This window comes from Zonotrichia leucophrys, chromosome 2 (genome assembly GCF_028769735.1).
Source record: "Zonotrichia leucophrys gambelii isolate GWCS_2022_RI chromosome 2, RI_Zleu_2.0, whole genome shotgun sequence".
In the NCBI taxonomy this organism is placed as follows: Eukaryota; Metazoa; Chordata; class Aves; order Passeriformes; family Passerellidae; genus Zonotrichia; species Zonotrichia leucophrys.
In genome coordinates this window covers 63000803-63012808 of record NC_088171.1, presented here as the reverse complement: position 1 = coordinate 63012808, position 12006 = coordinate 63000803, and the positions used below count along the sequence as shown (strand labels likewise).

The 12006-nt window shown below is 41.6% G+C and overlaps 1 protein-coding gene across 4 annotated transcripts in view; it reads left to right on the top strand.

The window, feature by feature from the left end:
- The window catches only part of RNF144B (ring finger protein 144B), an 87459-nt gene that overhangs the window by 29800 nt on the left and 45653 nt on the right, over window positions 1-12006 (top strand). The window contains exon 1 of one of the 4 annotated variants that reach the window (XM_064705200.1): window positions 7265-7367. The exons of 2 other annotated variants lie outside the window; for them this stretch is intronic. The gene's annotated coding sequence lies outside the window, so the exon portion shown is untranslated. Of the gene's footprint in view, window positions 1-7264; window positions 7368-7405; window positions 7739-12006 lie in introns of those variants that run through there. One more of the 4 variants, XM_064705197.1, reaches the window with a different exon arrangement.

Below are 12006 nucleotides of genomic sequence, written 5' to 3'. Positions count from 1 at the left end.
TATTGTATAATGCAAAGTAATTCTCAGTGGAAACAGATTTATTGATGCATTTTGCCTTGACTATGTTTTGTCATATCCCAGGAAGTATATATACATGTATAAAATCAAAACTTGGAGGAAATACTTGATCTGTTTAAATTTCTTCCTGATGAGTATAGGGCAGTTAAGTGGAGCCAGGGGCTTTTCAAAGATGCAGTCAAGCTTAACAAAAAGATGAGCTCACTTGTAATTTCTTCAATGACCGCAGATAGTACTGAAACAAAAAACACTGTTTGCTTGGATTTTAGCAGTGTTTGGAAAACCAAAGGTTTTGGTATTCCTCTTGCCCTCCTGCCCCTGATCAGTCTTGTAAAACTCAGATTTCTTTTCCTAGAGATTCTCTCTGCCCAACTGGGTATCCCTAATTTTATAAGAGTCTTAAACAAATTGCTAGGTTAAAAGCACATATTTTTTAATGAAGTTACCTGGCAGTTAACATAAAAATAAACATTAACAAAAATTGTAACATACACAGATTTAAATTAATTTTTAACAGACACAAAAATAAACATTAAGTAAACACTTCCCAAATTATTTCAGTACAACTGAATAAATTCTTACGTCACTTGCAGCAAGCAAGCCACGTGCTTGGTTTTGAGTTCCCACTATCCTAATTTTGGAATTGTTGAATTTAACAACTGCTTGCTAGCTGGTGTGTGGAAGGTGTCCTTTCAAGGAGATTGTTGTAATTGCTGTCTGCTCTGCTCTGAGCAAAGAAAAAGTTTTATCACTATCCTAACGAGAATGTGAAGCAATCTTGGATTTTGTTACTTCAGCTGTGATGTGATAAGAATGCTGCCAGCAAACAGTTGCATTTTTTAACACTTTGCTGCTTCTCATCTGGGAAGTGGTACCGTGTCCTTGTTGGATGCTGCCATTACAAAGGTGGCCAGCCAAAAGCAGCAGGCAGAAAACAGGATCACTCAATCATTGCCCTGCTGTGGTGCACTGAGAGGCTGAAATCCTTAGAAACTATTAGTTGTGTTACCTGACCAGGTAATTGAATTCCATAGAGAGAAAAGTGGATCTGGACAAATCTTTTCATACCTGGTCTCATCACAAAAGGGCGAGATGTAAATTCTGGTGGGGAAAGGAGACTGTAAAAGGGAGTGGAATGGCATGGAGACCCCTCCTGGAAGTTGAGTAAGGAGAGGGATGCTGGGAGAGAGGATCAAGTTCTTGGTTTTCCCTATAGGTATGCTTCAGCTCCATTATTTCCCTGCATAGCCAGTCCTTTGGAGTAACCCCTCTCCATCCTCTCTTGGAAAATATTTCTCACCCTAAATAAACCAGAGGCTGTGTGTGTCATACTTAAATACTAAAGAAAATTTATGACTCAAAGATATATATTAGCTCCTCACCTTGGTTCTTCCTGCCAGATGTCAGTGAAAGTCCTCTTTTTGGACTTTATAGCCATAAAATTAAGTGCCTCAGCTCTGTCTCATCTCTGACCTGCCCATCCTTGGCTTCAGAGGTTAGTTAAATCAACCAAGTCTGGGCTGAAATGTATTATTAGGTGCCCCCCTACCACCCTCTCCTCCAAATTCTACCTGTCTTATAAATCTGTACATAGAGTCTCATCAGGCTAAGGCAAAACCATCACCTAGGAGACTGGCTTGGGTTGGAAGGAATAAAGCTGTCTCTTATTATTTCCAAAAAAAGCAGTCAAGAGCTTGAGGCAGGACAGAAAACACAGTAGAATCAGAGACATGAAAACAGTGCACATTTTTATCTCATGACAAGGACAGGTTGATGACCTCCTCTGTTACAGAGGAAGCTTCCTGTATTGGCTGCCAGGATGGTTTTCCCCTCTCAGTTTTTAAACTGAGGTGATTCTGATGTCTGAAATCATTGCAATTCCAGGTACATTACCAAAACACTTTGTTAAAAGTCAACACAATGTGTCATTTTGGGTGCACAGTCAAAAGGAGAAAAAAAATCTATGCATGATTGAAGGTCTGTGCCATGCTCTGAAGTTAGCTATAAGCACTGTTAATAGAAAAGAAATTAATTTATCTGAGTCTTAGGTTATCTCCATTCAATCATTATATTCTCTTGTTAAAAATGTGTGCTAACTTTAAGAGAAGGCAGGAGAAGAGGACAACTTCAGTGCCTCTTCTTTCATGTGTATTTAGTGTGGTTCCTTCAATGCTGCTTTATAAATTACTCTTTTCACAGCTAGAGAATCTCACCTGTTACCTGATGCCCATAAGAACTGAGCAACTCCACTTCTGTACATGTAACACATGGATATGAGAGCCAAGCAAGCTGTTTGGTTCCATTTTATTTTTTATCATCAGTTCCTGAGGTGGTGCTGGCTTGGGGGGGCTACATGGGCCCGAGAGGTGTCCCCTGACCCTGGCTGCAGTGTCTCCAGAAGCAGTGCTGTCCCCTCCTTGATGGCCACTGTGTGGCTGGGGAGGGACAGAAGTGCCTTGTGAGACGGTGGCTGGCACGCCTCATGTCACAGGAGAAGGTCACGGGGGAGTGTGACAGCAGCCTGCCCCTTCCCTGCATCCCAAGTGCAAGGAGGTGGCTGAGGACATGCCCTGGGCTGGGGGTGCTGCTCTGGCTGCCCCTGGGCTGGATGACTGCTGCTCACTGGCAGCTTGGCTCAAAGAAACTTAGCTTGCTTTCTTCTAGCAGGCTGGTTCTTCATGCACCTAATGAGCAGGAAGCAGTTAGCCTAAGCAAAAATTTCTGTAGAGCTGTTCCAGAGCTGTTTGGTGCCAGTGGCAAAGTGCCCACTCCTGGTGGTACTGCCAGTAGAGTTCTGCCACCAGGAGGTTTTGCTATGGGGGCAAATCCACTTTGTCTCTTTTGATGCTTCCAGATCCCAAGGAGAGAAGTTGCACTGGAATTTCAGTAATACGCTGTCAAAGCCATCAGCTTGGATCTTTAAGCTGAAATTTCTAAGCACCTGAAACCCACCCACTGGGGTAGCAGGCTGACTTCTCATGGTTTTCTGCTGAGGCTCTATTTTATTTTTTCCCCTCTAGCACAGTTCAGTATGGATCAAATTCCAAAAGATACTTTAAAGTATAAACACAGGAAAAAATATGGCTGGAGAAGAAATATAGAACTTATGGGAGCCATATGATTTTGTTTGGAGATGATCCACTATGCCAACAAAGTCTAATGAATATTGCATTTTGCTTTGTTCATAGGAACAGGATGAGTGTAAGTCACCTACCACTCTTCTTTGTGTCTGAGACAAATCCACTCATTTTTGAGATCATAATCATAAATGTTCATTAGAGACAGTGTGCCATCCCACTCTCTTTTTTACTGTAAAATTAAAAGCTCTTTACATAGCACCTACAATTATTTCAAAATAATTTAACTTGATTTATTTCACTCTAATAGAAAACTCCTTATAATAAAGTTTTATGTTTTAGCTAAAGGGATTAATGAAGATTTCAAGCCCTGGTTTGTCAGTGAGTGACTTGCATACCAAGTCAGAATTGTAGAACAATAGGGTTATTTAAACAGAAAAAGATGTGGTTCTGATTTTCTTGTAGCTATACTCATTAAAGCTTGTCTGCATGCAAAATATTACATAGCTCTGTATTTTTCTGCACTGTCATCTGATTTCTAGCACTGTGTGATTGCATAAATACATATATGGAACAGAGATCCCTTTTTAAAACATTTGGTTTATGAAGGTACCACAAATGACCTTTTATGGTGTAATTCCCCTTTAAAATAGTTCCCATTGAAGACAACTATTAATAGTCCATGACTTCAGGGGCGTCACACTTTCAACTTCAGATAATATATGTATACTCCCTGTGCAAAACCCCTTCCTGTTTTGTTTTCAGCATTGGTTATGTTACTCATTAGTATCTATTTTTGTTGTGAAACTGTCTCTTTCACATCTACAAATACTTTCTTTTTCCATAGCAAAATGGATTATTTGCATGTACACTAAATAAAATTGATTAGGACTCATTTATTTTAGTCAGGCTCTGATTTTAAAAAGCTTGTTATAAAACCTGTTTTTATATTACACCTATGGATGCCAATTGCTTTTCAGGTGATTTGTTTTCTTTTAGTTGAAAACTGTGAAAGAGGGTAGTGAAATTTTTTTTTCCCCTCATAAGCTAGTCCTATTTTCTTTATGTAGAATTACAATGAAACTGTTAGTTATACACTAACTCAGTGTTTTCACTTGCTGTTAATGGTATTTTGTTTGTGGGATGTCAGCGATCTTTTCACTGGTTACGCTATTACTTTTTTACCCATCTATGTCAAAAATTAATTAGCAATTTCAGTTAATGAAGAGTGGCTTAGTCATTTCTGAAGTATTTCAAGTCACTGCAAGGATGACACAGCCATGTCAGTAATTAACTAGGCCAGCCTTCATTCTTATTTTGGCTAGTAACTCAACTAAAAGTTTCCAGTGATAGTGCATTTTGGCATCTCAAAGGCTCAGCTATTCCCCCAGTCTGGAGATATAAAAGCATCAGTTAAGCGTGTCCAAAAAATTAATTGGACCCTTTCAGTTTTGTGCTTTATATCACAGCTGTCCAAGAAGAAAGCAAATGGGGAGAACTTAGCTTGTGCCTTGTCTGGAATTGTGTGACAATGTGAACTTCTTTTCTATTTGCTGGCTCAGAAAGGAAGCCAATCAGTCTGGGTTAAGAGATTCAGGGATTTGAGCTGGGTAGCAATTTTAGCATGACTCATAACACTTCATAAAATTAGCTTGCCAAGAAGATGTGCTTCTGTGAAACTGTGAAGTACCTGGGCTCGAGGTACAGCTGGAAGAGAAATCATTTTGACAGAAGAGCTCATAAAAGTCCAGCTCACGTCTTTGGGTGATGGCAATTGAAAGAATCATCAGTATTGATCATCTCAGGTCCTTATAGCCTGAGCTCCTGCACAGTGCCGCGTCACCTTCAGCTCCCCTTTGCTGTGGAGATCCTGGAGAAGCACAAAAGTAGGGGCAAATACTGAAGAGAAGATGGAAGCAGAGGCATAGCCAGCTGTCCAAAGAACATCAGTAAGTGATTGTCCGCCATGGAAATCTGGGCCCCACAGTTTAGGATTTGATACCCAAGAAGTGGAGTGCTTGAAACAAGCATATCTTAACATTTCCAGTTAATTAAATGTCTTGAGAAACATTATTTTTCTCACCAATTTTGTGATGTCTAAAGGAAAATAATTTTGTTGTAAGCAGTTTTGCACGTTTATGGAATCACATTATAACTTGCATGGAGACAGTAGGAAATGGGATAAAAATACTATGGGATGTTTGTAGATGAAGTTTCCAGAATCTATGTACATTTTAATGTACTGAATCTAGTTTTCATAGTTTAAAAGAACATCCCCCCCAGATACAAGCTGGTCTCAACATTTTTCTGAAAGGAAGATGGCTAATCTTTGTTGTAGTTCTGTCTTTTCACTGGTGGAGGCTACTTCAGTGAAGCTTGTTTTTGTTTTGTTGTGCCAGCAAGGAGTAAGTACCAAACCAGATGCTACTTTTGCTACTCTGCTATTGGCAGCTGCCCTGCTATTTTTCCTACACCTGCACGAATGACTTGATTTCCTTCACCCTCTCTCTCTCACCACTCTCCTCCTTGAGATAATTGCCTTTTGCTGTGGTGCTGAGCACAGGGACTGAGAACAGGCAGAGTTTTCCTGCTGAGCTTCATCTGTGGCCTACCAAGTACTTGTGTGATGGAGACAGAGTAGCAACGGGGACAGCTGCAGGAGGAAAATATAGGAGCTGAAGCAGAGGGAAGGTAGTGAAGAGAGTAGTGATAGAGGCTCAAGCTATTTCATACTAGAACAGAACATGGAGGATGAAAATCTAACCACAGAAAGAGAATAATTTTCTACTCGTAAAGTTTTCCAAAGAATTCCACATTTTCAGTACTGTTCTAGAGCCTAAAAAATAGCTCTGAGCCTTCAGTGTTTCTTGAGTCTTGTCTAGGACTGGCCACGGCTGAGAATACATACATCTGCATCTGCTGGGAAATGCTCTCTAGTTCAAGTGGCAGTAAATGTGACATGGCTCTAGTTTGCCTAATCCTGTTGTAACCCTGTTGATGAACAACATAAGAATCAACAAGATCCCCCAAGTTAGAGCAACTATTTTCTTTTCTTGTTATTATCCCCTCCCTCCCTAAATATATATATAAATATATAAAATTTGTATTGATAAAATTATATAAATTATATATATATTATAACTATATCTAAAATTATAAATAACACCCAGTGTTAAATAGATAAATTGTAAGTTTGTACTTATTCTGAGATGAAAAGAGTACATGATGGTAATTCAAGTGAAGCTGTAATATGAAGGAATAATTCAGCAAGGAGGCTGAATTGAAGTGGCACAAGCTTTCTTTTTTTTCCCTTAAATTAATCTGATGCAGTATAATTGTCTGAAAATAACTAAAAGCTCAGCTGTGAGCTTTTATACAGCCCGGAAGAAATGCCTATATATAATTTTTCACAGGAAAGTACTGAAGGCAAAATGCCAGCAATGATTGCATGAAGTACAAAGTAAATTTATTTCATAATAAGAAAATTGTAGATTAACATTTATACTTCCTTCTGTTTTTCTGCACTCTCTGCACTCTGATGTATCTATATTTCTTATCTGTGGGTGTGGTGCATTTCCTACAGCAGGAAAAGTTCTTGAGGGTTTGGTGTCATGTGGCACAATTAGATATTCTCTCCTGCTACTTGGCTGCTGTGAATCACACCCGTAGGTCTGGAATACGGAACTGCAGGATTCCCAACCCCTCTTGCACACAGGGACAGCTTAAAGAGTGTGATTTTAGTATTGACAGAGTTAGATGAGCACCATCATCATTAAACACTCAGATGTGAAATTACACGGGTACTCTACTTTTGAGTCTAGAATTTTTGCTCACTTCCCCTCCAACGTGAAGAAATCACTTTTTTTTTTTTTTTTTAGATGACATTTTTCGCAAGCAGAAGCCAGCGAGGTTTCAGACATCAGCAGCTATGCAAAGTGCTCTCCCCAAACAGGTTAATTTGGGAGGGCTCTGATGAGTGTCACATCTGAGAGAAGCCTCGCTGCTTTCAGTTTTACCTTGCGGGGCTGGGGTGGGAGCCGCGGCTGAGAGTTGCTCAGAGACCCCAAGCAGAAAGTGAGGTGTACCCTGGCTGAGAGCTGCCCAGAGACCCCAAGCAGAAAGTGAGGTGTGCCCCGGCTGAGAGCTGCCCAGGGACACCAAGCAGAAAGTGAGGTGTGCCCCGGCCGAGAGCTGCTCAGGGACCCCAAGCAGAAAGTGAGGCTGTGCCCCGGCCGGGAGCTGCCCGGGTGCCGGCGATCACCTGCGGCTGAAGTGAGTCTGGCATGGGAAGTAGGAAGTGCTGTGCTCACGCTTCCTGTACAAATAAATGCGGCTTTCCCACAGCCGCTGCATGCGGGCTGTGAGGCGCGGGTGAGATATAATGGCAGCACGCACTTAACAGCAGGGAGGGGATGGTTTCTCGCAGTGGCACAGGGGCTGGCAGACGAGCCCTGCTGCAGCCCGTACAAGCGTTCGGCTGTCAGAGAGCCAGGGACGAGGAAGGGCGTGTGAGAGCGATCGGCTGCGCTCCTCGCTGCGAGCTGCGCGGCTCGGTGGCATCGTGGTTCCTTGGGAATGCCCGAGTCTGAGTGCAGCCGCTGAAAAGTCACACAGCTGGCACTGAGCGCTGCTCTCCTTTCAAGGTATGTTGGAATGCAGCTTTCTGTCTGTTTTAGGATACCTGCAAAGAACAGAAAGCCAGCATTTGCTTCTAATGGAAGAAAATGGAAAAGGCTTTTTTTTCTTTTTTTCTCCTTCCCCCCCCTCCCCCCAAGGTAAGGACTAGAATGATTAAATAGCTAAAATAAATGTTATTTGTGGTTTGGCTAAAATCAAACTATGTGGTGCTTAGAGCTGAGGCAGAAGGAAACCTTGGTGTCCTGACTGTTAAAAGGCTGAAAATAAATAGACGTCAAGTACTTCCCAAAAGGGTGAAATGACTTTTGTCAGTGTAACTTTTGGAGAAATATCTATGTGAAGTGTTTGAAAATGCTGCAGAATTAGGATATGTCTGTGTGAAAGGCAGTTGCTAAAATGGCTTATGATGTAGTTTAAATAGAGGAACTTTCATACCAAAAAAATACCTGATTAAGCTGGAGGAAGCCTGAGTTTAAAATGCTGATACTTCCTCCTGGTTTAAAGGCATTTCTTCTGCCAGTTTCATGCAGCTGGTATCAGGAAGGAAAAAAGACATTCATCTGTATTGTGCATGTGTTAACTTCTAATCCGTGTTAATGTACACTTCTAATCTGATCAGGGTTTAGGGTTATGTCGTTTATGTAAGCACATACAAAATCTGCCATACTTTAGTTTTCTAGTTTGCATTTAAATTTTTTTTTGATGCTGAGAATAGACAACTGCATTTACTGGAATGTTTGCCCTGCTTTCTCAGTACAAAGCTGCTTTAGTAATAAAGATATTTCAGTCTAGTTTATTTTAAAGCTCTGTATTTTCTGTAATACAAAAGCACTTTGCTTTCCTAACTGCATGCAGCAATATCGAATGTCTTCCTTCAGAGAGCACTGTAAGTTGTAAAATATTTAGAATTACCATAGTAAAGAAAGCATTGCAGGGTGCCTTCGAATCCTCTTGGGCAACAGACACTGAATGCTTTAAAGAAGTAAATTTTAGCAGAGATAAACAAGCTGTGACTGAAAATACCCCCATGCAACTTTCCATGTGCCTGTGAGCAGGCAGAGCAATCTGATATGTTTGGCTGCCCTCAGCCTGAAGGGCAAGCGGTCTCGGTTAAGGGCAGGCACTGTGTTTGGGATTCCAATATTTATGAAAACAGAAGTTTCAAAATCTTGTTTTAAATATTTTTCAAAACAAGCACATTGTCCTGATGCGTGTTCTGTATAGGACTTGTCTGTGCCTGAATGTGAGTGGGTGTCTGGGTTGTTGCTTTAACATGAAAGTGGCTGAAACGCTTCCATCAGTGAACATAAGCTATTTTGGAGAAAGAACTGCACATTGATAAGGCTGCATGGCTGCAGTTATGCTGCTGAAAGTAATGCTTTAGATTATGGATTGAGAAGTGTATGTTTGCAGAGTGTCTAAAGCTGTAGTAAAGTGGAGGTATTCTTTCAAAATAAACCACAGCTACTCCAGAGCCAAGCAAGTGTGATGACAATCAAACTCCTTTTCTCCCGTGCATCTTACTGGCTGATAAGGGTATTTCACACAAAGTCCTGTCTGCTCACGTCAGGACACAGAAACCTCCCTAGGCTTCATGTGGAACTAGCATTTGGCAACCTGGAATAGTTTCTGCTCCCCATTCTGCATGCATCTCACTGGTGGTTGTGGGCTTCTTTCCCACAGATTTGACATTTTGGTGATTCTGTTTGTGTGGTAGTATGCCTTGGGGCAAAAGTTAGCAGTATAAATAGCAAACAATATGGAGTTTTTTCTTTCTAGCTAGGTTTTTTGATTGCACTCTATTCTCTAAATGCTTCATAAGTTTTATAGAAATAAACAGTGTGGAAGTGATTGTCTGCCCTTTCCCTTTTGGTAGAGTGTCCATATTGTTGTGCACATACTTGTCCATGTTATTATTGTGAGTTTAAAATGCAACTGTGAGAATCAGCAAACCCCTCTGTAGGGAAACAAGCAGTGCTAATGCTTAACCTGGTTCCCAGCTCATTAGTATGCCTCTGATATCATCTGTGGTGTGAGCCTGAGCCCTGTGCCTGCAGTTCACCCTGTTCAGACCTTTCAGTGACTGAGACCCAGTGGAGTGTGTTGCTTTGATGTAGCTTGAAAGAACTGCTACAGACTTGCTGTCCCTCTTCTGGAGTGGGGAGTTTTCTTCAAAGTGCTTGTAACTTCACAGTGCCTATAGGTTGTACGTATCAGATCCATAAATATCTCCTGGGCTAGTAGTACTGTGACATCTGAGACCATAATTACAGCTCTGGGCCCATGGATATCTCAGGCACACGTGAACAAAATACTGTGGCAGGCTGCCAGTGTCGCCGTGAGCTGAGTCCATCAGACCTCCTTGCATATCCTAAAGCAGACTTTGCCTTCAGCTTTGTGAGGCTGAAAGTGATTCTGGAGCTGTGCTTTTCCTCTGGTACTTGCCCAGAGCTGGGTACGTTTCCCTTTTCTTCCTCTTCTCCATGCCAAAGCGGAGCCCAGTATAATGCACTTCACAAATTGTCTTCTTTGCCCTTACATTCATTCCATTTGAAAACCAATCTTCTTTTGGTTTGCAAAAGGAAACATTGAAGAAAACCAGAAAGAACAGATCCAAAGGGAAAGACAGCAGTGATATTAAGCTCAGCCTCTAGCATTCTGTATTTCTGCTGAAGCATAGCTGAGCTGCAGTGCTAGACTATGAGCCTTCTCACTTGACAGAAGCACAGGTCTGAGGGCCATCGTACACTGCAAATTTACCTAGTCTTGGACAAACATTTACAGAGATGCTTGTGCCAAATAACTTTGTGCTGATCAGTAAGAAAATAGTGTTCAGTAATCGTTCTGTGTCTCTTCTAAATAGTTTTGGCTTAGTGGGAACTGAGTGGGCTTTACATTCATAAAGTAGGTCACTGCTAGGAGATACTAAAACACTAAAAAAAAGTAAAAAATCTCAAGTTACAAAGGTCCTTATCCTTCCCTTCCTGCTGAAGTAGAACTTTTCCAACTCCTAGTCTTCCAGGAGGAACAGAGGTGCCAAGTATAAATTTTTAGGCTCCAGAGCATAACTAGGTTAATTGCATTGCAAACATACTTTCAAATAAAAATGCAGCTATGTAAAAAACCACTTTTTTTTGAAGTTTCCTAGATCTCTTTGTATGTATTGGTACTTGTGCACAATGACATATGTGTTGCTCATTTTTAGTTTCTTTTACTCTATTGTAATAATGAAAAAATGTCATTAGTTACCCGAGATCTGGGTGGGTTTTTTTTCTGTATTTTTAGGGGAATCTGCTCAGCCTGCAAGGGAAAACCTATAATATGTAGTTAGAAAGGTCACCAATGTACCTTGTGCTTTGAGTGTCCTTGCTTCCTGCAAGCGCAGTTCCAGCTTTGGTTGAATTTGGGCTAACTTAGCATCCTTGCTCCTTCTGAGTGAGTCAGTATCTCTCTGGAGTCAATATCTCTTTGGAGTCCCAAAGCCTGCCAGCAGCAGGCACAATGATTTGGGACACATGAATCTGGGTCACACTTTTGGGTCCATGCACATTAGAACAAATTCCCTGCATGGAGTTTCTTCCTGTGTATTTGCCGAGCCTGTTGCAGGCACAGCCATCAGGGGTATTTGTTATATGTGCTTTTTGTTGCGAGGAGAGACAAGAGAGCGTAGAATCATGGAATGGCTTGGGTTGAAAAGGGCTTTGATGACCATCTAGTTCCAGCCTACCTGCCATGGTCAGGGACACCTTCCACTAGACCAGGTTGTTAATAGTTCTGTCCAACCTGGCCTTCCAAGGAGGAGACATCCCACAGCTTCTCTAGGCAGTCTGTTCTGGTGTCTCACTATCCTTCTGAGGAAAGAATTTACTCCTAACACCTAATGTAGATCTCCCCTCTTCTAGTTTAAAAACATTCCGCTTGTTTGATCACTATCTGCCTGTGTAAAAATTGCTTTTCCTTTTTTATAGACCCACTTTAGCTACTGGAAGGCTACACTGATGTGTTCCTGGAGCCTTCCCTTCTCCAGGTGGAACAATCACAGCTCTCAGCCTGTCTTTGGAGGAGAGTTGTTCCAGCCCTCTGATCATCTTTGTTGCCCTTTTCTAGATATGCTCTAAACAGGGCCATTGTACTTCCTATGCTGAGGACCACAGGGCTGGATTCAGAATTCCAGGTGGGGTGTCAGCAGAGTAGAGTGGCAGAATCCCCTCCCTTGGTCTCCTGTCTGCTTTGCTTTTGGTGCAGCCGAGGGTGTGGTTGGCATTTTGGACTG